The sequence below is a fragment of the Triturus cristatus genome, chromosome 8 (assembly GCF_964204655.1).
Source record: "Triturus cristatus chromosome 8, aTriCri1.1, whole genome shotgun sequence".
Classification (NCBI taxonomy): Eukaryota; Metazoa; Chordata; class Amphibia; order Caudata; family Salamandridae; genus Triturus; species Triturus cristatus.
Genome location: NC_140591.1, coordinates 1,620,579,038 through 1,620,601,529, shown reverse-complemented (window position 1 = coordinate 1,620,601,529; position 22,492 = coordinate 1,620,579,038). Strand labels below are relative to the sequence as shown.

General features: G+C 33.8%; 29 non-coding genes across 29 annotated transcripts; all 29 read left to right on the top strand.

Moving 5' to 3' along the window:
- Positions 1-194: 194 nt before the first annotated feature.
- Positions 195-267, top strand: TRNAT-CGU (transfer RNA threonine (anticodon CGU)). The gene has a single exon. It is a non-coding gene; the product is annotated as a tRNA-Thr (tRNA).
- A 435-nt stretch (positions 268-702) lies between these two features.
- Positions 703-776, top strand: TRNAT-AGU (transfer RNA threonine (anticodon AGU)). The gene has a single exon. It is a non-coding gene; the product is annotated as a tRNA-Thr (tRNA).
- A 438-nt stretch (positions 777-1,214) lies between these two features.
- Positions 1,215-1,287, top strand: TRNAT-CGU (transfer RNA threonine (anticodon CGU)). The gene has a single exon. It is a non-coding gene; the product is annotated as a tRNA-Thr (tRNA).
- A 435-nt stretch (positions 1,288-1,722) lies between these two features.
- Positions 1,723-1,796, top strand: TRNAT-AGU (transfer RNA threonine (anticodon AGU)). The gene has a single exon. It is a non-coding gene; the product is annotated as a tRNA-Thr (tRNA).
- Positions 1,797-2,741: 945 nt separating this feature from the next.
- Positions 2,742-2,815, top strand: TRNAT-AGU (transfer RNA threonine (anticodon AGU)). The gene has a single exon. It is a non-coding gene; the product is annotated as a tRNA-Thr (tRNA).
- A 438-nt stretch (positions 2,816-3,253) lies between these two features.
- Positions 3,254-3,326, top strand: TRNAT-CGU (transfer RNA threonine (anticodon CGU)). Its single transcript has one exon. It is a non-coding gene; the product is annotated as a tRNA-Thr (tRNA).
- A 946-nt stretch (positions 3,327-4,272) lies between these two features.
- Positions 4,273-4,345, top strand: TRNAT-CGU (transfer RNA threonine (anticodon CGU)). Its single transcript has one exon. It is a non-coding gene; the product is annotated as a tRNA-Thr (tRNA).
- Positions 4,346-4,780: 435 nt separating this feature from the next.
- TRNAT-AGU (transfer RNA threonine (anticodon AGU)) lies at positions 4,781-4,854 on the top strand. The gene has a single exon. It is a non-coding gene; the product is annotated as a tRNA-Thr (tRNA).
- A 438-nt stretch (positions 4,855-5,292) lies between these two features.
- On the top strand, positions 5,293-5,365 carry TRNAT-CGU (transfer RNA threonine (anticodon CGU)). Its single transcript has one exon. It is a non-coding gene; the product is annotated as a tRNA-Thr (tRNA).
- Positions 5,366-5,800: 435 nt separating this feature from the next.
- Positions 5,801-5,874, top strand: TRNAT-AGU (transfer RNA threonine (anticodon AGU)). The gene has a single exon. It is a non-coding gene; the product is annotated as a tRNA-Thr (tRNA).
- A 945-nt stretch (positions 5,875-6,819) lies between these two features.
- On the top strand, positions 6,820-6,893 carry TRNAT-AGU (transfer RNA threonine (anticodon AGU)). The gene has a single exon. It is a non-coding gene; the product is annotated as a tRNA-Thr (tRNA).
- Positions 6,894-7,331: 438 nt separating this feature from the next.
- On the top strand, positions 7,332-7,404 carry TRNAT-CGU (transfer RNA threonine (anticodon CGU)). The gene has a single exon. It is a non-coding gene; the product is annotated as a tRNA-Thr (tRNA).
- A 945-nt stretch (positions 7,405-8,349) lies between these two features.
- On the top strand, positions 8,350-8,422 carry TRNAT-CGU (transfer RNA threonine (anticodon CGU)). Its single transcript has one exon. It is a non-coding gene; the product is annotated as a tRNA-Thr (tRNA).
- Positions 8,423-8,855: 433 nt separating this feature from the next.
- Positions 8,856-8,929, top strand: TRNAT-AGU (transfer RNA threonine (anticodon AGU)). The gene has a single exon. It is a non-coding gene; the product is annotated as a tRNA-Thr (tRNA).
- A 438-nt stretch (positions 8,930-9,367) lies between these two features.
- On the top strand, positions 9,368-9,440 carry TRNAT-CGU (transfer RNA threonine (anticodon CGU)). Its single transcript has one exon. It is a non-coding gene; the product is annotated as a tRNA-Thr (tRNA).
- A 945-nt stretch (positions 9,441-10,385) lies between these two features.
- On the top strand, positions 10,386-10,458 carry TRNAT-CGU (transfer RNA threonine (anticodon CGU)). The gene has a single exon. It is a non-coding gene; the product is annotated as a tRNA-Thr (tRNA).
- A 433-nt stretch (positions 10,459-10,891) lies between these two features.
- Positions 10,892-10,965, top strand: TRNAT-AGU (transfer RNA threonine (anticodon AGU)). Its single transcript has one exon. It is a non-coding gene; the product is annotated as a tRNA-Thr (tRNA).
- A 438-nt stretch (positions 10,966-11,403) lies between these two features.
- Positions 11,404-11,476, top strand: TRNAT-CGU (transfer RNA threonine (anticodon CGU)). The gene has a single exon. It is a non-coding gene; the product is annotated as a tRNA-Thr (tRNA).
- A 434-nt stretch (positions 11,477-11,910) lies between these two features.
- On the top strand, positions 11,911-11,984 carry TRNAT-AGU (transfer RNA threonine (anticodon AGU)). The gene has a single exon. It is a non-coding gene; the product is annotated as a tRNA-Thr (tRNA).
- Positions 11,985-14,630: 2,646 nt separating this feature from the next.
- Positions 14,631-14,703, top strand: TRNAT-CGU (transfer RNA threonine (anticodon CGU)). Its single transcript has one exon. It is a non-coding gene; the product is annotated as a tRNA-Thr (tRNA).
- A 946-nt stretch (positions 14,704-15,649) lies between these two features.
- Positions 15,650-15,722, top strand: TRNAT-CGU (transfer RNA threonine (anticodon CGU)). The gene has a single exon. It is a non-coding gene; the product is annotated as a tRNA-Thr (tRNA).
- Positions 15,723-17,175: 1,453 nt separating this feature from the next.
- On the top strand, positions 17,176-17,249 carry TRNAT-AGU (transfer RNA threonine (anticodon AGU)). Its single transcript has one exon. It is a non-coding gene; the product is annotated as a tRNA-Thr (tRNA).
- Positions 17,250-18,194: 945 nt separating this feature from the next.
- On the top strand, positions 18,195-18,268 carry TRNAT-AGU (transfer RNA threonine (anticodon AGU)). The gene has a single exon. It is a non-coding gene; the product is annotated as a tRNA-Thr (tRNA).
- Positions 18,269-18,706: 438 nt separating this feature from the next.
- On the top strand, positions 18,707-18,779 carry TRNAT-CGU (transfer RNA threonine (anticodon CGU)). The gene has a single exon. It is a non-coding gene; the product is annotated as a tRNA-Thr (tRNA).
- A 945-nt stretch (positions 18,780-19,724) lies between these two features.
- Positions 19,725-19,797, top strand: TRNAT-CGU (transfer RNA threonine (anticodon CGU)). The gene has a single exon. It is a non-coding gene; the product is annotated as a tRNA-Thr (tRNA).
- A 433-nt stretch (positions 19,798-20,230) lies between these two features.
- TRNAT-AGU (transfer RNA threonine (anticodon AGU)) lies at positions 20,231-20,304 on the top strand. Its single transcript has one exon. It is a non-coding gene; the product is annotated as a tRNA-Thr (tRNA).
- A 439-nt stretch (positions 20,305-20,743) lies between these two features.
- TRNAT-CGU (transfer RNA threonine (anticodon CGU)) lies at positions 20,744-20,816 on the top strand. Its single transcript has one exon. It is a non-coding gene; the product is annotated as a tRNA-Thr (tRNA).
- Positions 20,817-21,250: 434 nt separating this feature from the next.
- TRNAT-AGU (transfer RNA threonine (anticodon AGU)) lies at positions 21,251-21,324 on the top strand. Its single transcript has one exon. It is a non-coding gene; the product is annotated as a tRNA-Thr (tRNA).
- A 438-nt stretch (positions 21,325-21,762) lies between these two features.
- Positions 21,763-21,835, top strand: TRNAT-CGU (transfer RNA threonine (anticodon CGU)). Its single transcript has one exon. It is a non-coding gene; the product is annotated as a tRNA-Thr (tRNA).
- The last annotated feature ends 657 nt before the right edge of the window (positions 21,836-22,492 follow it).

Genomic DNA, 22,492 nt, shown 5'->3' with positions numbered 1-22,492 from the left:
CTTATTTATGAACTATTCAAAATATGGGATTGAGTTTAAAATGTGTTCTTTTTTAATACAACATAGCTATTCTTGTTTACAGATTAGGAATCCTTGCTTGTTTAACATTAGAATACATATTAAGACACTTTAACACAGGCACAGAATTTGATCACCAATACTAAATTAATGATCCCTTCTGTATTACTAAAATAGGTGCTGTGGCTAAGTGGTTAAAGCGCCTGTCTCGTAAACAGGAAATCCTGAGTTCAAATCTCAGCAGCACCTTATTATTGGTCCTTACATGTAAAAATAATTTTCATCACGCAAATGTTTAATACATTTTAAAAAGAAAAGAGTAGTTCTGTGAACATTAGAATGGGTCATCTTAAATTGAAAAACTAAAAAACGTGGTATTGTGAAGATTTTCAAAGTAATGCTTTGAATGAAAAACGGAAAAAAGAGTGACAAAGAGCAAAATAGAGATAAAAAATCATTCTAGAGCTGAAATCAAGTAATGCATTCTTAAAGAAGGCATAATTAAAACATTTATGAACAGGATAAGCAATATATCAATGAGGTGTTTATCAATAGGATCAGTATCCTCGTCTAAAGTAGTTGAGTAGAGCGGTTTTCTGAACTGAGAAATGATTATGAAAGTGAAAAACTCAGGATTCTCTTGAACACCATATGGCAAACTGTTCCTTAAAGCATTTTCAAGAGGGTGCTGTGGCTTAGCTGGTTAAAGTGCCTGTCTAGTAAACAGGAGATCCTGAGTTCAAATCTCAGCAGTGCCTTGCTTTCCTCATTCTTAAATGAAAAACTATTTTCATTAATTTGTCCTGCGATTCAATTAAATTAGAAAAGTCTGATTTATCTTTCGGTTGAACAGATCATCTTAAACCTAATAAAAACTGAAAGTGTTTTCAATATTATAGTAACAATACTGTGATTGCAAAATCAAAAAGGTATTTCAATGAGCAAGAGGCAGATGAAATATAACCCTAGATTTGAGCAATATTGATGAATATATGTAAAACACTTATTTATGAACTATTCAAAATATGGGATTGAGTTTAAAATGTGTTCTTTTTTAATACAACATAGCTATTCTTGTTTAGAGATTAGGAATCCTTGCTTGTTTAACATTAGAATACATATTAAGACACTTTAACACAGGCACAGAATTTGATCACCAATCCTAAATTAATGATCCCTTCTATATCACTAAAGTAGGTGCTGTGGCTAAGTGGTTAAAGCGCCTGTCTCGTAAACAGGAAATCCTGAGTTCAAATCTCAACAGCACCTTATTATTGGTCCTTACATGTAAAAATAATTTTCATCACGCAAATGTTTATTACATTTTAAAAAGAAAAGTGTTGTTCTGTGAACATTAGAATGGCTCATCTTAAATTGAAATACAAAAAAACGTGGTATTGTGAAGATTTTCAAAGTAATGCTTTGAATGAAAAAGGGAAAAAAGAGTGACAAAGAGCAAAATAGAGATAAAAAATCATTCTAGAGTTGAAATCAAGTAATGCATTCTTAAAGAAGGCATAATTAAAACATTTATGAACAGGATAAGCAATATATCAATGAGGTGTTTATCAATAGGATCAGTATCCTCGTCTAAAGTAGTTGAGTAGAGCGGTTTTCTGAACTGAGAAATGATTATGAAAGTGAAAAACTCAGGATTCTCTTGAACACCATATGGCAAACTGTTCCTTAAAGCATTTTCAAGAGGGTGCTGTGGCTTAGCTGGTTAAAGCGCCTGTCTAGTAAACAGGAGATCCTGAGTTCAAATCTCAGCAGTGCCTTGCTTTCCTCATTCTTAAATAAAAAACTATTTATATTAATTCGTCCTGCGATTCAATTAAATTAGAAAAGTCTGATTTATCTTTCGGTTGAACAGATCATCTTAAACCTAATAAAAACTGAAAGTGTTTTCAATATTATAGTAACAATACTGTGATTGCAAAATCAAAAAGGTATTTCAATGAGCAAGAGGCAGATGAAATATAACCCTAGATTTGAGCAATATTGATGAATATATGTAAAACACTTATTTATGAACTATTCAAAATATGGGATTCAGTTTAAAATGTGTTCTTTTTTAATACAACATAGCTATTCTTGTTTATAGATTAGGAATCCTTGCTTGTTTAACATTAGAATACATATTAAGACACTTTAACACAGGCACAGAATTTGATCACCAATCCTAAATTAATGATCCCTTCTATATCACTAAAGTAGGTGCTGTGGCTAAGTGGTTAAAGCGCCTGTCTAGTAAACAGGAAATCCTGAGTTCAAATCTCAGCAACACCTTATTATTGGTCCTTACATGTAAAAATAATTTTCATCACGCAAATGTTTAATACATTTTAAAAAGAAAAGTGTTGTTCTGTGAACATTAGAATGGGTCATCTTAAATTGAAAAACAAAAAAACATGGTATTGTGAAGATTTTCAAAGTAATGCTTTGAATGAAAAAGGGAAAAAAGAGTGACAAAGAGCAAAATAGAGATAAAAAATAATTCTAGAGTTGAATTCAAGTAATGCATTCTTAAAGAAGGCATGATTAAAACATTTATGAACAAGATAAGCAATATATCAATGAGGTGTTTATGAATAGTATCAGTATCCTCGTCTAAAGTAGTTGAGTAGAGCGTTTTCTGAACTGAGAAATGATTATGAAAGTGAAAAACTCAGGATTCTCTTGAACACCATATGGCAAACTGTTCCTTAAAGCATTTTCAAGAGGGTGCTGTGGCTTAGCTGGTTAAAGCGCCTGTCTAGTAAACAGGAGATCCTGAGTTCAAATCTCAGCAGTGCCTTGCTTTCCTCATTCTTAAATAAAAAATTATTTTCATTAAGTCGTCCTGCGATTCAATTAAATTAGAAAAGTCTGATTTATCTTGCGGTTGAACAGATCATCTTAAACCTAATAAAAACTGAAAGTGTTTTCAATATTATAGAAACAATACTGTGATTGCAAAATCAAAAAGGTATTTCAATGAGCAAGAGGCAGATGAAATATAACCCTAGATTTGAGCAATATTGATGAATATATGTAAAACACTTATTTATGAACTATTCAAAATATGGGATTGAGTTTAAAATGTGTTATTTTGTAATACAACATAGCTATTCTTGTTTACAGATTAGGAATCCTTGCTTGTTTAACATTAGAATACATATTAAGACACTTTAACACAGGCACAGAATTTGATCACCAATCCTAAATTAATGATCCCTTCTATATCACTAAAGTAGGTGCTGTGGCTAAGTGGTTAAAGCGCCTGTCTCGTAAACAGGAAATCCTGAGTTCAAATCTCAGCAGCACCTTATTATTGGTCCTTACATGTAAAAATAATTTTCATCACGCAAATGTTTAATACATTTTAAAAAGAAAAGTGTTGTTCTGTGAACATTAGAATGGGTCATCTTAAATTGAAAAACAAAAAAACATGGTATTGTGAAGATTTTCAAAGTAATGCTTTGAATGGAAAAGGGAAAAAAGAGTGACAAAGAGCAAAATAGAGATAAAAAATCATTCTAGAGTTGAATTCAAGTAATGCATTCTTAAAGAAGGCATAATTAAAACATTTATGAACAGGATAAGCAATATATCAATGAGGTGTTTATGAATAGGATCAGTATCCTCGTCTAAACTATTTGAGTAGTGCGTTTTCTGAACTGAGAAATGATTATGAAAGTGAAAAACTCAGGTTTCTCTTGAACACCATATGGCAAACTGATCCTTAATGCATTTTCAAGAGGGTGCTGGGGCTTAGCTGGTTAAACACCTGTCTAGTAAACAGGAGATCCTGAGTTCAAATCTCAGCAGTGCCTTGCTTTCCTCATTCTTAAATAAAACATTATTTTCATTAAGTCGTCCTGCGATTCAATTAAATTAGAAAAGTCTGATTTATCTTTCGGTTGAACAGATCATCTTAAACCTAATAAAAACTGAAAGTGTTTTCAATATTATAGTAACAATACTGTGATTGCAAAAATCAAAAAGGTATTTCAATGAGCAAGAGGCAGATGAAATATAACCCTAGATTTGAGCAATATTGATGAATATATGTAAAACACTTATTTATGAACTATTCAAAATATGGGATTGAGTTTAAAATGTGTTCTTTTTTAATACAACATAGCTATTCTTGTTTACAGATTAGGAATCCTTGCTTGTTTAACATTAGAATACATATTAAGACACTTTAACACAGGCACAGAATTTGATCACCAATACTAAATTAATGATCCCTTCTGTATTACTAAAATAGGTGCTGTGGCTAAGTGGTTAAAGCGCCTGTCTCGTAAACAGGAAATCCTGAGTTCAAATCTCAGCAGCACCTTATTATTGGTCCTTACATGTAAAAATAATTTTCATCACGCAAATGTTTAATACATTTTAAAAAGAAAAGAGTAGTTCTGTGAACATTAGAATGGGTCATCTTAAATTGAAAAACTAAAAAACGTGGTATTGTGAAGATTTTCAAAGTAATGCTTTGAATGAAAAACGGAAAAAAGAGTGACAAAGAGCAAAATAGAGATAAAAAATCATTCTAGAGCTGAAATCAAGTAATGCATTCTTAAAGAAGGCATAATTAAAACATTTATGAACAGGATAAGCAATATATCAATGAGGTGTTTATCAATAGGATCAGTATCCTCGTCTAAAGTAGTTGAGTAGAGCGGTTTTCTGAACTGAGAAATGATTATGAAAGTGAAAAACTCAGGATTCTCTTGAACACCATATGGCAAACTGTTCCTTAAAGCATTTTCAAGAGGGTGCTGTGGCTTAGCTGGTTAAAGTGCCTGTCTAGTAAACAGGAGATCCTGAGTTCAAATCTCAGCAGTGCCTTGCTTTCCTCATTCTTAAATGAAAAACTATTTTCATTAATTTGTCCTGCGATTCAATTAAATTAGAAAAGTCTGATTTATCTTTCGGTTGAACAGATCATCTTAAACCTAATAAAAACTGAAAGTGTTTTCAATATTATAGTAACAATACTGTGATTGCAAAATCAAAAAGGTATTTCAATGAGCAAGAGGCAGATGAAATATAACCCTAGATTTGAGCAATATTGATGAATATATGTAAAACACTTATTTATGAACTATTCAAAATATGGGATTGAGTTTAAAATGTGTTCTTTTTTAATACAACATAGCTATTCTTGTTTAGAGATTAGGAATCCTTGCTTGTTTAACATTAGAATACATATTAAGACACTTTAACACAGGCACAGAATTTGATCACCAATCCTAAATTAATGATCCCTTCTATATCACTAAAGTAGGTGCTGTGGCTAAGTGGTTAAAGCGCCTGTCTCGTAAACAGGAAATCCTGAGTTCAAATCTCAACAGCACCTTATTATTGGTCCTTACATGTAAAAATAATTTTCATCACGCAAATGTTTATTACATTTTAAAAAGAAAAGTGTTGTTCTGTGAACATTAGAATGGCTCATCTTAAATTGAAATACAAAAAAACGTGGTATTGTGAAGATTTTCAAAGTAATGCTTTGAATGAAAAAGGGAAAAAAGAGTGACAAAGAGCAAAATAGAGATAAAAAATCATTCTAGAGTTGAAATCAAGTAATGCATTCTTAAAGAAGGCATAATTAAAACATTTATGAACAGGATAAGCAATATATCAATGAGGTGTTTATCAATAGGATCAGTATCCTCGTCTAAAGTAGTTGAGTAGAGCGGTTTTCTGAACTGAGAAATGATTATGAAAGTGAAAAACTCAGGATTCTCTTGAACACCATATGGCAAACTGTTCCTTAAAGCATTTTCAAGAGGGTGCTGTGGCTTAGCTGGTTAAAGCGCCTGTCTAGTAAACAGGAGATCCTGAGTTCAAATCTCAGCAGTGCCTTGCTTTCCTCATTCTTAAATAAAAAACTATTTATATTAATTCGTCCTGCGATTCAATTAAATTAGAAAAGTCTGATTTATCTTTCGGTTGAACAGATCATCTTAAACCTAATAAAAACTGAAAGTGTTTTCAATATTATAGTAACAATACTGTGATTGCAAAATCAAAAAGGTATTTCAATGAGCAAGAGGCAGATGAAATATAACCCTAGATTTGAGCAATATTGATGAATATATGTAAAACACTTATTTATGAACTATTCAAAATATGGGATTCAGTTTAAAATGTGTTCTTTTTTAATACAACATAGCTATTCTTGTTTATAGATTAGGAATCCTTGCTTGTTTAACATTAGAATACATATTAAGACACTTTAACACAGGCACAGAATTTGATCACCAATCCTAAATTAATGATCCCTTCTATATCACTAAAGTAGGTGCTGTGGCTAAGTGGTTAAAGCGCCTGTCTAGTAAACAGGAAATCCTGAGTTCAAATCTCAGCAACACCTTATTATTGGTCCTTACATGTAAAAATAATTTTCATCACGCAAATGTTTAATACATTTTAAAAAGAAAAGTGTTGTTCTGTGAACATTAGAATGGGTCATCTTAAATTGAAAAACAAAAAAACATGGTATTGTGAAGATTTTCAAAGTAATGCTTTGAATGAAAAAGGGAAAAAAGAGTGACAAAGAGCAAAATAGAGATAAAAAATAATTCTAGAGTTGAATTCAAGTAATGCATTCTTAAAGAAGGCATGATTAAAACATTTATGAACAAGATAAGCAATATATCAATGAGGTGTTTATGAATAGTATCAGTATCCTCGTCTAAAGTAGTTGAGTAGAGCGTTTTCTGAACTGAGAAATGATTATGAAAGTGAAAAACTCAGGATTCTCTTGAACACCATATGGCAAACTGTTCCTTAAAGCATTTTCAAGAGGGTGCTGTGGCTTAGCTGGTTAAAGCGCCTGTCTAGTAAACAGGAGATCCTGAGTTCAAATCTCAGCAGTGCCTTGCTTTCCTCATTCTTAAATAAAAAATTATTTTCATTAAGTCGTCCTGCGATTCAATTAAATTAGAAAAGTCTGATTTATCTTGCGGTTGAACAGATCATCTTAAACCTAATAAAAACTGAAAGTGTTTTCAATATTATAGAAACAATACTGTGATTGCAAAATCAAAAAGGTATTTCAATGAGCAAGAGGCAGATGAAATATAACCCTAGATTTGAGCAATATTGATGAATATATGTAAAACACTTATTTATGAACTATTCAAAATATGGGATTGAGTTTAAAATGTGTTATTTTGTAATACAACATAGCTATTCTTGTTTACAGATTAGGAATCCTTGCTTGTTTAACATTAGAATACATATTAAGACACTTTAACACAGGCACAGAATTTGATCACCAATCCTAAATTAATGATCCCTTCTATATCACTAAAGTAGGTGCTGTGGCTAAGTGGTTAAAGCGCCTGTCTCGTAAACAGGAAATCCTGAGTTCAAATCTCAGCAGCACCTTATTATTGGTCCTTACATGTAAAAATAATTTTCATCACGCAAATGTTTAATACATTTTAAAAAGAAAAGTGTTGTTCTGTGAACATTAGAATGGGTCATCTTAAATTGAAAAACAAAAAAACATGGTATTGTGAAGATTTTCAAAGTAATGCTTTGAATGGAAAAGGGAAAAAAGAGTGACAAAGAGCAAAATAGAGATAAAAAATCATTCTAGAGTTGAATTCAAGTAATGCATTCTTAAAGAAGGCATAATTAAAACATTTATGAACAGGATAAGCAATATATCAATGAGGTGTTTATGAATAGGATCAGTATCCTCGTCTAAACTATTTGAGTAGTGCGTTTTCTGAACTGAGAAATGATTATGAAAGTGAAAAACTCAGGTTTCTCTTGAACACCATATGGCAAACTGATCCTTAATGCATTTTCAAGAGGGTGCTGGGGCTTAGCTGGTTAAACACCTGTCTAGTAAACAGGAGATCCTGAGTTCAAATCTCAGCAGTGCCTTGCTTTCCTCATTCTTAAATAAAACATTATTTTCATTAAGTCGTCCTGCGATTCAATTAAATTAGAAAAGTCTGATTTATCTTTCGGTTGAACAGATCATCTTATACCTAATAAAAACTGAAAGTGTTTTCAATATTATAGTAACAATACTGTGATTGCAAAATTAAAAAGGTATTTCAATGAGCAAGAGGCAGATGAAATATGACCCTAGATTTGAGCAATATTGATGAATATATGTAAAACACTTATTTATAAACTATTCAAAATATGGGATTGAGTTTAAAATGTGTTCTTTTTTAATACAACATAGCTATTCTTGTTTACAGATTAGGAATCCTTGCTTGTTTAACATTAGAATACATATTAAGACACTTTAACACAGGCACAGAATTTGATCACCAATACTAAATTAATGATCCCTTCTGTATCACTAAAGTAGGTGCTGTGGCTAAGTGGTTAAAGCGCCTGTCTCGTAAACAGGAAATCCTGAGTTCAAATCTCAGCAGCACCTTATTATTGGTCCTTACATGTAAAAATATTTTCATCACGCAAATGTTTAATACATTTTAAAAAGAAAAGTGTTGTTCTGTGAACATTAGAATGGGTCATCTTAAATTGAAAAACAAAAAAACATGGTATTGTGAAGATTTTCAAAGTAATGCTTTGAATGAAAAAGGGAAAAAAGAGTGACAAAGAGCAAAATAGAGATAAAAAATAATTCTAGAGTTGAATTCAAGTAATGCATTCTTAAAGAAGGCATGATTAAAACATTTATGAACAAGATAAGCAATATATCAATGAGGTGTTTATGAATAGTATCAGTATCCTCGTCTAAAGTAGTTGAGTAGAGCGTTTTCTGAACTGAGAAATGATTATGAAAGTGAAAAACTCAGGATTCTCTTGAACACCATATGGCAAACTGTTCCTTAAAGCATTTTCAAGAGGGTGCTGTGGCTTAGCTGGTTAAAGCGCCTGTCTAGTAAACAGGAGATCCTGAGTTCAAATCTCAGCAGTGCCTTGCTTTCCTCATTCTTAAATAAAAAATTATTTTCATTAAGTCGTCCTGCGATTCAATTAAATTAGAAAAGTCTGATTTATCTTGCGGTTGAACAGATCATCTTAAACCTAATAAAAACTGAAAGTGTTTTCAATATTATAGAAACAATACTGTGATTGCAAAATCAAAAAGGTATTTCAATGAGCAAGAGGCAGATGAAATATAACCCTAGATTTGAGCAATATTGATGAATATATGTAAAACACTTATTTATGAACTATTCAAAATATGGGATTGAGTTTAAAATGTGTTATTTTGTAATACAACATAGCTATTCTTGTTTACAGATTAGGAATCCTTGCTTGTTTAACATTAGAATACATATTAAGACACTTTAACACAGGCACAGAATTTGATCACCAATCCTAAATTAATGATCCCTTCTATATCACTAAAGTAGGTGCTGTGGCTAAGTGGTTAAAGCGCCTGTCTCGTAAACAGGAAATCCTGAGTTCAAATCTCAGCAGCACCTTATTATTGGTCCTTACATGTAAAAATAATTTTCATCACGCAAATGTTTAATACATTTTAAAAAGAAAAGTGTTGTTCTGTGAACATTAGAATGGGTCATCTTAAATTGAAAAACAAAAAAACATGGTATTGTGAAGATTTTCAAAGTAATGCTTTGAATGGAAAAGGGAAAAAAGAGTGACAAAGAGCAAAATAGAGATAAAAAATCATTCTAGAGTTGAATTCAAGTAATGCATTCTTAAAGAAGGCATAATTAAAACATTTATGAACAGGATAAGCAATATATCAATGAGGTGTTTATGAATAGGATCAGTATCCTCGTCTAAACTATTTGAGTAGTGCGTTTTCTGAACTGAGAAATGATTATGAAAGTGAAAAACTCAGGTTTCTCTTGAACACCATATGGCAAACTGATCCTTAATGCATTTTCAAGAGGGTGCTGGGGCTTAGCTGGTTAAACACCTGTCTAGTAAACAGGAGATCCTGAGTTCAAATCTCAGCAGTGCCTTGCTTTCCTCATTCTTAAATAAAACATTATTTTCATTAAGTCGTCCTGCGATTCAATTAAATTAGAAAAGTCTGATTTATCTTTCGGTTGAACAGATCATCTTAAACCTAATAAAAACTGAAAGTGTTTTCAATATTATAGTAACAATACTGTGATTGCAAAATTAAAAAGGTATTTCAATGAGCAAGAGGCAGATGAAATATGACCCTAGATTTGAGCAATATTGATGAATATATGTAAAACACTTATTTATAAACTATTCAAAATATGGGATTGAGTTTAAAATGTGTTCTTTTTTAATACAACATAGCTATTCTTGTTTACAGATTAGGAATCCTTGCTTGTTTAACATTAGAATACATATTAAGACACTTTAACACAGGCACAGAATTTGATCACCAATACTAAATTAATGATCCCTTCTGTATCACTAAAGTAGGTGCTGTGGCTAAGTGGTTAAAGCGCCTGTCTCGTAAACAGGAAATCCTGAGTTCAAATCTCAGCAGCACCTTATTATTGGTCCTTACATGTAAAAATATTTTCATCACGCAAATGTTTAATACATTTTAAAAAGAAAAGTGTTGTTCTGTGAACATTAGAATGGGTCATCTTAAATTGAAAAACAAAAAAACATGGTATTGTGAAGATTTTCAAAGTAATGCTTTGAATGAAAAAGGGAAAAAAGAGTGACAAAGAGCAAAATAGAGATAACAAATAATTCTAGAGTTGAATTCAAGTAATGCATTCTTAAAGAAGGCATGATTAAAACATTTATGAACAAGATAAGCAATATATCAATGAGGTGTGTATGAATAGGATCAGTATCCTCGTCTAAAGTAGTTGAGTAGAGAGTTTTCTGAACTGAGAAATGATTATGAAAGTGAAAAACTCAGGATTCTCTTCAACACCATATGGCAAACTGTTCCTTAAAGCATTTTCAAGAGGGTGCTGTGGCTTAGCTGGTTAAAGCGCCTGTCTAGTAAACAGGAGATCCTGAGTTCAAATCTCAGCAGTGCCTTGCTTTCCTCATTCTTAAATAAAAAACTATTTTCATTAATTCGTCCTGCGATTCAATTAAATTAGAAAATTCTGATTTATCTTTCGGTTGAACAGATCATCTTAAACCTAATAAAAACTGAAAGTGTTTTCAATATTATAGTAACAATACTGTGATTGCAAAATCAAAAAGGTATTTCAATGAGCAAGAGGCAGATGAAATATAACCCTAGATTTGAGCAATATTGATGAATATATGTAAAACACTTATTTATGAACTATTCAAAATATGGGATTGAGTTTAAAATGTGTTCTTTTTTAATACAACATAGCTATTCTTGTTTATAGATTAGGAATCCTTGCTTGTTTAAAATTAGAATACATATTAAGACACTTTAACACAGGCACAGAATTTGATCACCAATCCTAAATTAATGATCCCTTCTATATCACTAAAGTAGGTGCTGTGGCTAAGTGGTTAAAGCGCCTGTCTCGTAAACAGGAAATCCTGAGTTCAAATCTCAGCAGCACCTTATTATTGGTCCTTACATGTAAAAATAATTTTCATCACGCAAATGTTTAATACATTTTAAAAAGAAAAGTGTTGTTCTGTGAACATTAGAATGGGTCATCTTAAATTGAAAAACAAAAAAACATGGTATTGTGAAGATTTTCAAAGTAATGCTTTGAATGAAAAAAGGAAAAAAGGGTGACAAAGAGCAAAATAGAGATAAAAAATAATTCTAGAGTTGAATTCAAGTAATGCATTCTTAAAGAAGGCATGATTAAAACATTTATGAACAAGATAAGCAATATATCAATGATGTGTTTATGAATAGTATCAGTATCCTCGTCTAAAGTAGTTGAGTAGAGCGTTTTCTGAACTGAGAAATGATTATGAAAGTGAAAAACTCAGGATTCTCTTGAACACCATATGGCAAACTGTTCCTTAAAGCATTTTCAAGAGGGTGCTGTGGCTTAGCTGGTTAAAGCGCCTGTCTAGTAAACAGGAGATCCTGAGTTCAAATCTCAGCAGTACCTTGCTTTCCTCATTCTTAAATAAAAAATTATTTTCATTAAGTCGTCCTGCGATTCAATTAAATCAGAAAAGTCTGATTTATCTTTCGGTTGAACAGATCATCTTAAACCTAATAAAAACTGAAAGTGTGGAGGAGCCAAGATGGCGACCGGAGCAGTCGCTTGAGCGCCCGGCTCCGTCGGCCCTTGGCCTCGGACTATCATCCTGATTCCTATCCTTGCCGATTTTCGAGGTGCAACGCGTGCGACGACGCGCTGACTGCGCCGCCGCTTTCCCGAAGTCTTAGCCCGCCCGGATGCCGGAGTTCTTGGTGCCTTTGTTCCCCGCACTGGACCCCTGCTCTACTGTGGCCTCGGCCGGCCCCCTGGAAGCGTCGCAGTCACCGGACCCGCTGGTGCAAATCTGAGCCCCGAGGTCCCGATCCCGCCTCACGCCACGGACGGTCGCCGGAGGAGCCGGGGGAGAGACGCCCGGACACCTCCTGCACCCTGCACCTGACGGGCTGGAGCTAGAGGGTAAGCCCCGGCGTGACGGGTCTCCTACCCCGCTCTGTGGACCACGCTGTGGAAGGCTGCAGACCCCCTTCTTCTATGGTCTAGTCGGCTGCAAGAGAGCCCGAGGGAGGGGAAGCGACTGTTGGCTTTCACCTGTTGCGGCGCAGACCTGTTGGGAATTGCCTCCTTGTCACGATCCCCCCCCTGGCCACGGTACCGTTCAGCGGTAAAACATGGCGCTGATTGCCTGCTCGCTGCTGGGGGGTGATGCTCCGGTCTCGCCCGCTGCCCGCTTCGCCCTCCCTCTACCAGACTCCAGCTCCCCAGTGCCGTCCCGGATTGCTGCCGCTGTGGGGGCGCAGCTTCCGCTGACATACGGCTCCGTTCTGGCTGCCCTGCGGGACTTTCGTCTGCAATTGTGTGTCGGCTTGCAAACGCTGAGTGAGCGGTTCGACTCTACACTGTCTGCTGCGGGTCGTGAGCGCCCCGTTTGTGATCAACAAGACGTGAGTCTGCCAGTGCTGTGGTCCTCCTGCGGGGAAGTAACGACTGGGTGTAGCGGTGCTCCACTGGTGTCTGCGTTTGGCTTTCCCGGCGCTCAGGATCAATCTGCTCCTGCTCAATGGCGGATACTTTGTTTCCCCGGTCATTGCTGCCTGCTTTGTTGTTGCCTGCCTCACCGTGCCCGCAGGACCTTCCAGCTGAACTACACCTGACGACCTCGAGGAACCGTTCACGGTGGCCTACGGCTCCTTTTATGTGGAACTCATGTACTTTACAAGCCAGGTCTGGATTTTATATGGTGTGCAAGGGGACCTCAATAGATGATCGGCGGCCATTTTGTGACTCTACTTCTCCATCTTCTTCCAAGCGGCCATATTGTCTTTGTCTGTTCGGGATGCGGGGCATTCACGAGGGGGCGGGTCTAATCGTAAGCCCGCGATCGGGCCAGGGCTAGATTACTTTCTATCATCATAGTTTCACGGACGGGCTGGACTGGGACTGGAATTGTTTGCATATGTTGTGCGCACTCGTCGCGATCTGTCTGCCTTCATTTCCTTGTTGTTACATGCTATCTTCACACGACCGCCTTTGGGTGTAGTGGGGTTTCAGTGTGTGGAGGCTTGGTTGGCCGGTGGTGTCGGGCGCTCCGAGGATACGTGGGCTCCTCCCCGCCTCCTTTCTTCTTTCTTCTCTTAGTTTCTTTACTCTATTCCTACTTTCTCTCTCGTCTATATTTCGGGTTCATTGGGCGACAGGCACTATGCTGGGGGGGGGGCAGGCCATAGCCTCCGCATTGGTGTAGGGTGGGGGGGTAATTTACTGTTTCTTTTTAGTTCTATGGGCCTCTTTCTTTCATGTCTCTGTGCTATACTTGTTTCGATTCGGGGTCCGGGTGTGGGGTGGATTGAGTGGGGGCGGCTTTTAGGGGGTGCGTATTTACTACTGTGATGATCCTGTTATCTAACTGCATCGCCTTACTGTATGAGATTTTCTATGGCTGTTTTAATGATGCTGCTGCTCTCCAGTGTATGAAGCCGACTCGCGGACTCGAATCTCCTTGTTTCTATCCTTTACTGATTTCTTTCTCGATAAAATTTTTTTTGAAAACCTTAAAATTAACCTTCACTTCTCCTTCCCCTGGTGTCAAGGATCCCTCCAGTGTATGAATCCTGAATCATTGCTAATCTTGACCTTGACGCACAGGGGATGTACTGTTTGTCTCTGTGCTCAACCGTATTGTGGCCGGCCTGATGGTTGTAGGCCCGTATTTGTTCTTTTACTATGCACAAATAAAGGTTTTTAAAAAAAAAAAAAAAAAAAAAAAAAAAACTGAAAGTGTTTTCAATATTATAGTAACAATACTGTGATTGCAAAATCAAAAAGGTATTTCAATGAGCAAGAGGCAGATGAAATATAACCCTAGATTTGAGCAATATTGATGAATATATGTAAAACACTTATTTATGAACTATTCAAAATATGGGATTGAGTTTAAAATGTGTTCTTTTGTAATACAACATAGCTATTCTTGTTTACAGATTAGGAATCCTTGCTTGTTTAACATTAGAATACATATTAAGATACTTTAACACAGGCACAGAATTTGATCACCAATACTAAATTAATGATCCCTTCTGTATCACTAAAATAGGTGATGTGGCTAAGTGGTTAAAGCGCCTGTCTCGTAAACAGGAAATCCTGAGTTCAAATCTCAGCAGCACCTTATTATTGGTCCTTACATGTAAAAATAATTTTCATCACGCAAATGTTTAATACATTTTAAAAAGAAAAGTTTTGTTCTGTGAACATTTGAATGGGTCATCTTAAATTGAAAAACAAAAAAACCTGGTATTGTGAAGATTTTCAAAGTAATGCTTTGAATGAAAAAGGGAAAAAAGAGTGACAAAGAGCAAAATAGAGATAAAAAATCATTCTAGAGTTGAATTCAAGTAATGCATTCTTAAAGAAGGCATAATTAAAACATTTATGAACAGGATAAGCAATATATCAATGAGGTGTTTATGAATAGGATCAGTATCCTCGTCTAAACTATTTGAGTAGTGCGTTTTCTGAACTGAGAAATGATTATGAAAGTGAAAAACTCAGGTTTCTCTTGAACACCATATGGCAAACTGTTCCTTAACACATTTTCAAGAGGGTGCTGTGGCTTAGCTGGTTAAAGCACCTGTCTAGTAAACAGTAGATCCTGAGTTCAAATCTCAGCAGTGCCTTGCTTTCCTCGTTCTTAAATAAAACATTATTTTCATTAAGTCGTCCTGCGATTCAATTAAATTAGAAAAGTCTGATTTATCTTTCGGTTGAACAGATCATCTTAAACCTAATAAAAACTGAAAGTGTTTTCAATATTATAGTAACAATACTGTGATTGCAAAATCAAAAAGGTATTTCAATGAGCAAGAGGCAGATGAAATATGACCCTAGATTTGAGCAATATTGATGAATATATGTAAAACACTTATTTATAAACTATTCAAAATATGGGATTGAGTTTAAAATGTGTTCTTTTTTAATACAACATAGCTATTCTTGTTTACAGATTAGGAATCCTTGCTTGTTTAACATTAGAATACATATTAATACACTTTAACACAGGCACATAATTTGATCACCAATACTAAATTAATGATCCCTTCTGTATCACTAAAGTAGGTGCTGTGGCTAAGTGGTTAAAGCGCCTGTCTCGTAAACAGGAAATCCTGAGTTCAAATCTCAGCAGCACCTTATTATTGGTCCTTACATGTAAAAATAATTTTCATCACGCAAATGTTTAATACATTTTAGAAAGAAAAGTGTTGTTCTGTGAACATTAGAATGGGTCATCTTAAATTGAAAAACAAAAAAACGTGGTATTGTGAAGATTTTCAAAGAAATGCTTTGAATGAAAAAGGGAAAAAAGAGTGACAAAGAGCAAAATAGAGATAAAAAATAATTCTAGAGTTGAATTCAAGTAATGCATTCTTAAAGAAGGCATGATTAAAACATTTATGAACAAGATAAGCAATATATCAATGAGGTGTTTATGAATAGGATCAGTATCCTCGTCTAAAGTAGTTGAGTAGAGCGTTTTCTGAACTGAGAAATGATTATGAAAGTGAAAAACTCAGGATTCTCTTGAACACCATATGGCAAACTGTTCCTTAAAGCATTTTCAAGAGGGTGCTGTGGCTTAGCTGGTTAAAGCGCCTGTCTAGTAAACAGGGGATCCTGAGTTCAAAACTCAGCAGTGCCTTGCTTTCCTCATTCTTAAATAAAAAACTATTTTCATTAATTCGTCCTGCGATTCAATTAAATTAGAAAAGTCTGATTTATCTTTCGGTTGAACAGATCATCTTAAACCTAAAAAAAACAGAAAGTGTTTTCAATATTATAGTAACAATACTGTGATTGCAAAATCAAAAAGGTATTTCAATGAGCAAGAGGCAGATGAAATATAACCCTAGATTTGAGCAATATTGATGAATATATGTAAAACACTTATTTATGAACTATTCAAAATATGGGATTGAGTTTAAAATGTGTTCTTTTTTAATACAACATAGCTATTCTTGTTTACAGATTAGGAATCCTTGCTTGTTTAACATTAGAATACATATTAAGACACTTTAACACATGCACAGAATTTGATCACCAATACTAAATTAATGATCCCTTCTATATCGCTAAAGTAGGTGCTGTGGCTAAGTGGTTAAAGCGCCTGTCTCGTAAACAGGAAATCCTGAGTTCAAATCTCAGCAACACTTTATTATTGGTCCTTACATGTAAAAATAATTTTCATCACGCAAATGTTTAATACATTTTACAAAGAAAAGTGTTGTTCTGTGAACATTCGAATGGGTCATCTTAAATTGAAAAACAAAAAAACCTGGTATTGTGAAGATTTTCAAAGTAATGCTTTGAATGAAAAAGGGAAAAAAGAGTGACAAAGAGCAAAATAGAGATAACAAATCATTCTAGAGTTGAAATCAAGTAATGCATTCTTAAAGAAGGCATAATTAAAACATTTATGAACAGGATAAGCAATATATCAATGAGGTGTTTATGAATAGGATCAGTATCCTCGTCTAAACTATTTGAGTAGTGCGTTTTCTGAACTGAGAAATGATTATGAAAGTGAAAAACTCAGGTTTCTCTTGAACACCATATGGCAAACTGTTCCTTAACGCATTTTCAAGAGGGTGCTGTGGCTTAGCTGGTTAAAGCGCCTGTCTAGTAAACAGGAGATCCTGAGTTCAAATCTCAGCAGTGCCTTGATTTCCTCATTCTTAAATAAAACATTATTTTCATTAAGTCGTCCTGCGATTCAATTAAATTAGAAAAGTCTGATTTATCTTTCGGTTGAACAGATCATTATAAACCTAATAAAAACTGAAAGTGTTTTCAATATTATAGTAACAATACTGTGATTGCAAAATTAAAAAGGTATTTCAATGAGCAAGAGGCAGATGAAATATGACCCTAGATTTGAGCAATATTGATGAATATATGTAAAACACTTATTTATAAACTATTCAAAATATGGGATTGAGTTTAAAATGTGTTCTTTTTTAATACAACATAGCTATTCTTGTTTACAGATTAGGAATCCTTGCTTGTTTAACATTAGAATACATATTAAGACACTTTAACAAAGGCACAGAATTTGATCACCAATACTAAATTAATGATCCCTTCTGTATCACTAAAAAAGGTTCTGTCGCTAAGTGGTTAAAGCGCCTGTCTCGTAAACAGCAAATCCTGAGTTCAAATCTCAGCAGCACCTTATCATTGGTCCTTACATGTAAAAATAATTTTCATCACGCAAATGTTTAATACATTTTAAAAAGAAAAGTGTTGTTCTGTGAACATTAGAATGGGTCATCTTAAATTGAAAAACAAAAAAACATGGTATTGTGAAGATTTTCAAAGTAATGCTTTGAATGAAAAAGGGAAAAAAGAGTGACAAAGAGCAAAATAGAGATAAAAAATAATTCTAGAGTTGAATTCAAGTAATGCATTCTTAAAGAAGGCATGATTAAAACATTTATGAACAAGATAAGCAATATATCAATGAGGTGTTTATGAATAGTATCAGTATCCTCGTCTAAAGTAGTTGAGTAGAGCGTTTTCTGAACTGAGAAATGATTATGAAGGTGAAAAACTCAGGATTCTCTTGAACACCATATGGCAAACTGTTCCTTAAAGCATTTTCAAGAGGGTGCTGTGGCTTAGCTGGTTAAAGCGCCTGTCTAGTAAACAGGAGATCCTGAGTTCAAATCTCAGCAGTGCCTTGCTTTCCTCATTCTTAAATAAAAAATTATTTTCATTAAGTCGTCCTGCGATTCAATTAAATTAGAAAAGTCTGATTTATCTTTCGGTTGAACAGATCATCTTAAACCTAATAAAAACTGAAAGTGTTTTCAATATTATAGTAACAATACTGTGATTGCAAAATCAAAAAGGTATTTCAATGAGCAAGAGGCAGATGAAATATAACTCTAGATTTGAGCAATATTGATGAATATATGTAAAACACTTATTTATGAACTATTCAAAATATGGGATTGAGTTTAAAATGTGTTATTTTGTAATACAACATAGCTATTCTTGTTTACAGATTAGGAATCCTTGCTTGTTTAACATTAGAATACATATTAAGACACTTTAACACAGGCACAGAATTTGATCACCAATCCTAAATTAATGATCCCTTCTATATCACTAAAGTAGGTGCTGTGGCTAAGTGGTTAAAGCGCCTGTCTCGTAAACAGGAAATCCTGAGTTCAAATCTCAGCAGCACCTTATTATTGGTCCTTACATGTAAAAATAATTTTCATCACGCAAATGTTTAATACATTTTAAAAAGAAAAGTGTTGTTCTGTGAACATTAGAATGGGTCATCTTAAATTGAAAAACAAAAAAACATGGTATTGTGAAGATTTTCAAAGTAATGCTTTGAATGGAAAAGGGAAAAAAGAGTGACAAAGAGCAAAATAGAGATAAAAAATCATTCTAGAGTTGAATTCAAGTAATGCATTCTTAAAGAAGGCATAATTAAAACATTTATGAACAGGATAAGCAATATATCAATGAGGTGTTTATGAATAGGATCAGTATCCTCGTCTAAACTATTTGAGTAGTGCGTTTTCTGAACTGAGAAATGATTATGAAAGTGAAAAACTCAGGTTTCTCTTGAACACCATATGGCAAACTGATCCTTAATGCATTTTCAAGAGGGTGCTGTGGCTTAGCTGGTTAAACACCTGTCTAGTAAACAGGAGATCCTGAGTTCAAATCTCAGCAGTGCCTTGCTTTCCTCATTCTTAAATAAAACATTATTTTCATTAAGTCGTCCTGCGATTCAATTAAATTAGAAAAGTCTGATTTATCTTTCGGTTGAACAGATCATCTTAAACCTAATAAAAACTGAAAGTGTTTTCAATATTATAGTAACAATACTGTGATTGCAAAATTAAAAAGGTATTTCAATGAGCAAGAGGCAGATGAAATATGACCCTAGATTTGAGCAATATTGATGAATATATGTAAAACACTTATTTATAAATTATTCAAAATATGGGATTGAGTTTAAAATGTGTTCTTTTTTAATACAACATAGCTATTCTTGTTTACAGATTAGGAATCCTTGCTTGTTTAACATTAGAATACATATTAAGACACTTTAACACAGGCACAGAATTTGATCACCAATACTAAATTAATGATCCCTTCTGTATCACTAAAGTAGGTGCTGTGGCTAAGTGGTTAAAGCGCCTGTCTCGTAAACAGGAAATCCTGAGTTCAAATCTCAGCAGCACCTTATTATTGGTCCTTACATGTAAAAATATTTTCATCACGCAAATGTTTAATACATTTTAAAAAGAAAAGTGTTGTTCTGTGAACATTAGAATGGGTCATCTTAAATTGAAAAACAAAAAAACATGGTATTGTGAAGATTTTCAAAGTAATGCTTTGAATGAAAAAGGGAAAAAAGAGTGACAAAGAGCAAAATAGAGATAACAAATAATTCTAGAGTTGAATTCAAGTAATGCATTCTTAAAGAAGGCATGATTAAAACATTTATGAACAAGATAAGCAATATATCAATGAGGTGTGTATGAATAGGATCAGTATCCTCGTCTAAAGTAGTTGAGTAGAGCGTTTTCTGAACTGAGAAATGATTATGAAAGTGAAAAACTCAGGATTCTCTTCAACACCATATGGCAAACTGTTCCTTAAAGCATTTTCAAGAGGGTGCTGTGGCTTAGCTGGTTAAAGCGCCTGTCTAGTAAACAGGAGATCCTGAGTTCAAATCTCAGCAGTGCCTTGCTTTCCTCATTCTTAAATAAAAAAACCATTTTCATTAATTCGTCCTGCGATTCAATTAAATTAGAAAATTCTGATTTATCTTTCGGTTGAACATATCATCTTAAACCTAATAAAAACTGAAAGTGTTTTCAATATTATAGTAACAATACTGTGATTGCAAAATCAAAAAGGTATTTCAATGAGCAAGAGGCAGATGAAATATAACCCTAGATTTGAGCAATATTGATGAATATATGTAAAACACTTATTTATGAACTATTCAAAATATGGGATTGAGTTTAAAATGTGTTCTTTTTTAATACAACATAGCTATTCTTGTTTATAGATTAGGAATCCTTGCTTGTTTAAAATTAGAATACATATTAAGACACTTTAACACAGGCACAGAATTTGATCACCAATCCTAAATTAATGATCCCTTCTATATCACTAAAGTAGGTGCTGTGGCTAAGTGGTTAAAGCGCCTGTCTCGTAAACAGGAAATCCTGAGTTCAAATCTCAGCAGCACCTTATTATTGGTCCTTACATGTAAAAATAATTTTCATCACGCAAATGTTTAATACATTTTAAAAAGAAAAGTGTTGTTCTGTGAACATTAGAATGGGTCATCTTAAATTGAAAAACAAAAAAACATGGTATTGTGAAGATTTTCAAAGTAATGCTTTGAATGAAAAAAGGAAAAAGGGGTGACAAAGAGCAAAATAGAGATAAAAAATAATTCTAGAGTTGAATTCAAGTAATGCATTCTTAAAGAAGGCATGATTAAAACATTTATGAACAAGATAAGCAATATATCAATGAGGTGTTTATGAATAGTATCAGTATCCTCGTCTAAAGTAGTTGAGTAGAGCGTTTTCTGAACTGAGAAATGATTATGAAAGTGAAAAACTCAGGATTCTCTTGAACACCATATGGCAAACTGTTCCTTAAAGCATTTTCAAGAGGGTGCTGTGGCTTAGCTGGTTAAAGCGCCTGTCTAGTAAACAGGAGATCCTGAGTTCAAATCTCAGCAGTACCTTGCTTTCCTCATTCTTAAATAAAAAATTATTTTCATTAAGTCGTCCTGTGATTCAATTAAATTAGAAAAGTCTGATTTATCTTTCGGTTGAACAGATCATCTTAAACCTAATAAAAACTGAAAGTGTTTTCAATATTATAGTAACAATACTGTGATTGCAAAATCAAAAAGGTATTTCAATGAGCAAGAGGCAGATGAAATATAACCCTAGATTTGAGCAATATTGATGAATATATGTAAAACACTTATGTATGAACTATTCAAAATATGGGATTGAGTTTAAAATGTGTTCTTTTGTAATACAACATAGCTATTCTTGTTTACAGATTAGGAATCCTTGCTTGTTTAACATTAGAATACATATTAAGATACTTTAACACAGGCACAGAATTTGATCACCAATACTAAATTAATGATCCCTTCTGTATCACTAAAATAGGTGCTGTGGCTAAGTGGTTAAAGCGCCTGTCTCGTAAACAGGAAATCCTGAGTTCAAATCTCAGCAGCACCTTATTATTGGTCCTTACATGTAAAAATAATTTTCATCACGTAAATGTTTAATACATTTTAAAAAGAAAAGTTTTGTTCTGTGAACATTTGAATGGGTCATCTTAAATTGAAAAACAAAAAAACCTGGTATTGTGAAGATTTTCAAAGTAATGCTTTGAATGAAAAAGGGAAAAAAGAGTGACAAAGAGCAAAATAGAGATAAAAAATCATTCTAGAGTTGAATTCAAGTAATGCATTCTTAAAGAAGGCATAATTAAAACATTTATGAACAGGATAAGCAATATATCAATGAGGTGTTTATGAATAGGATCAGTATCCTCGTCTAAACTATTTGAGTAGTGCGTTTTCTGAACTGAGAAATGATTATGAAAGTGAAAAACTCAGGTTTCTCTTGAACACCATATGGCAAACTGATCCTTAATGCATTTTCAAGAGGGTGCTGTGGCTTAGCTGGTTAAACACCTGTCTAGTAAACAGGAGATCCTGAGTTCAAATCTCAGCAGTGCCTTGCTTTCCTCATTCTTAAATAAAACATTATTTTCATTAAGTCGTCCTGCGATTCAATTAAATTAGAAAAGTCTGATTTATCTTTCGGTTGAACAGATCATCTTAAACCTAATAAAAACTGAAAGTGTTTTCAATATTATAGTAACAATAC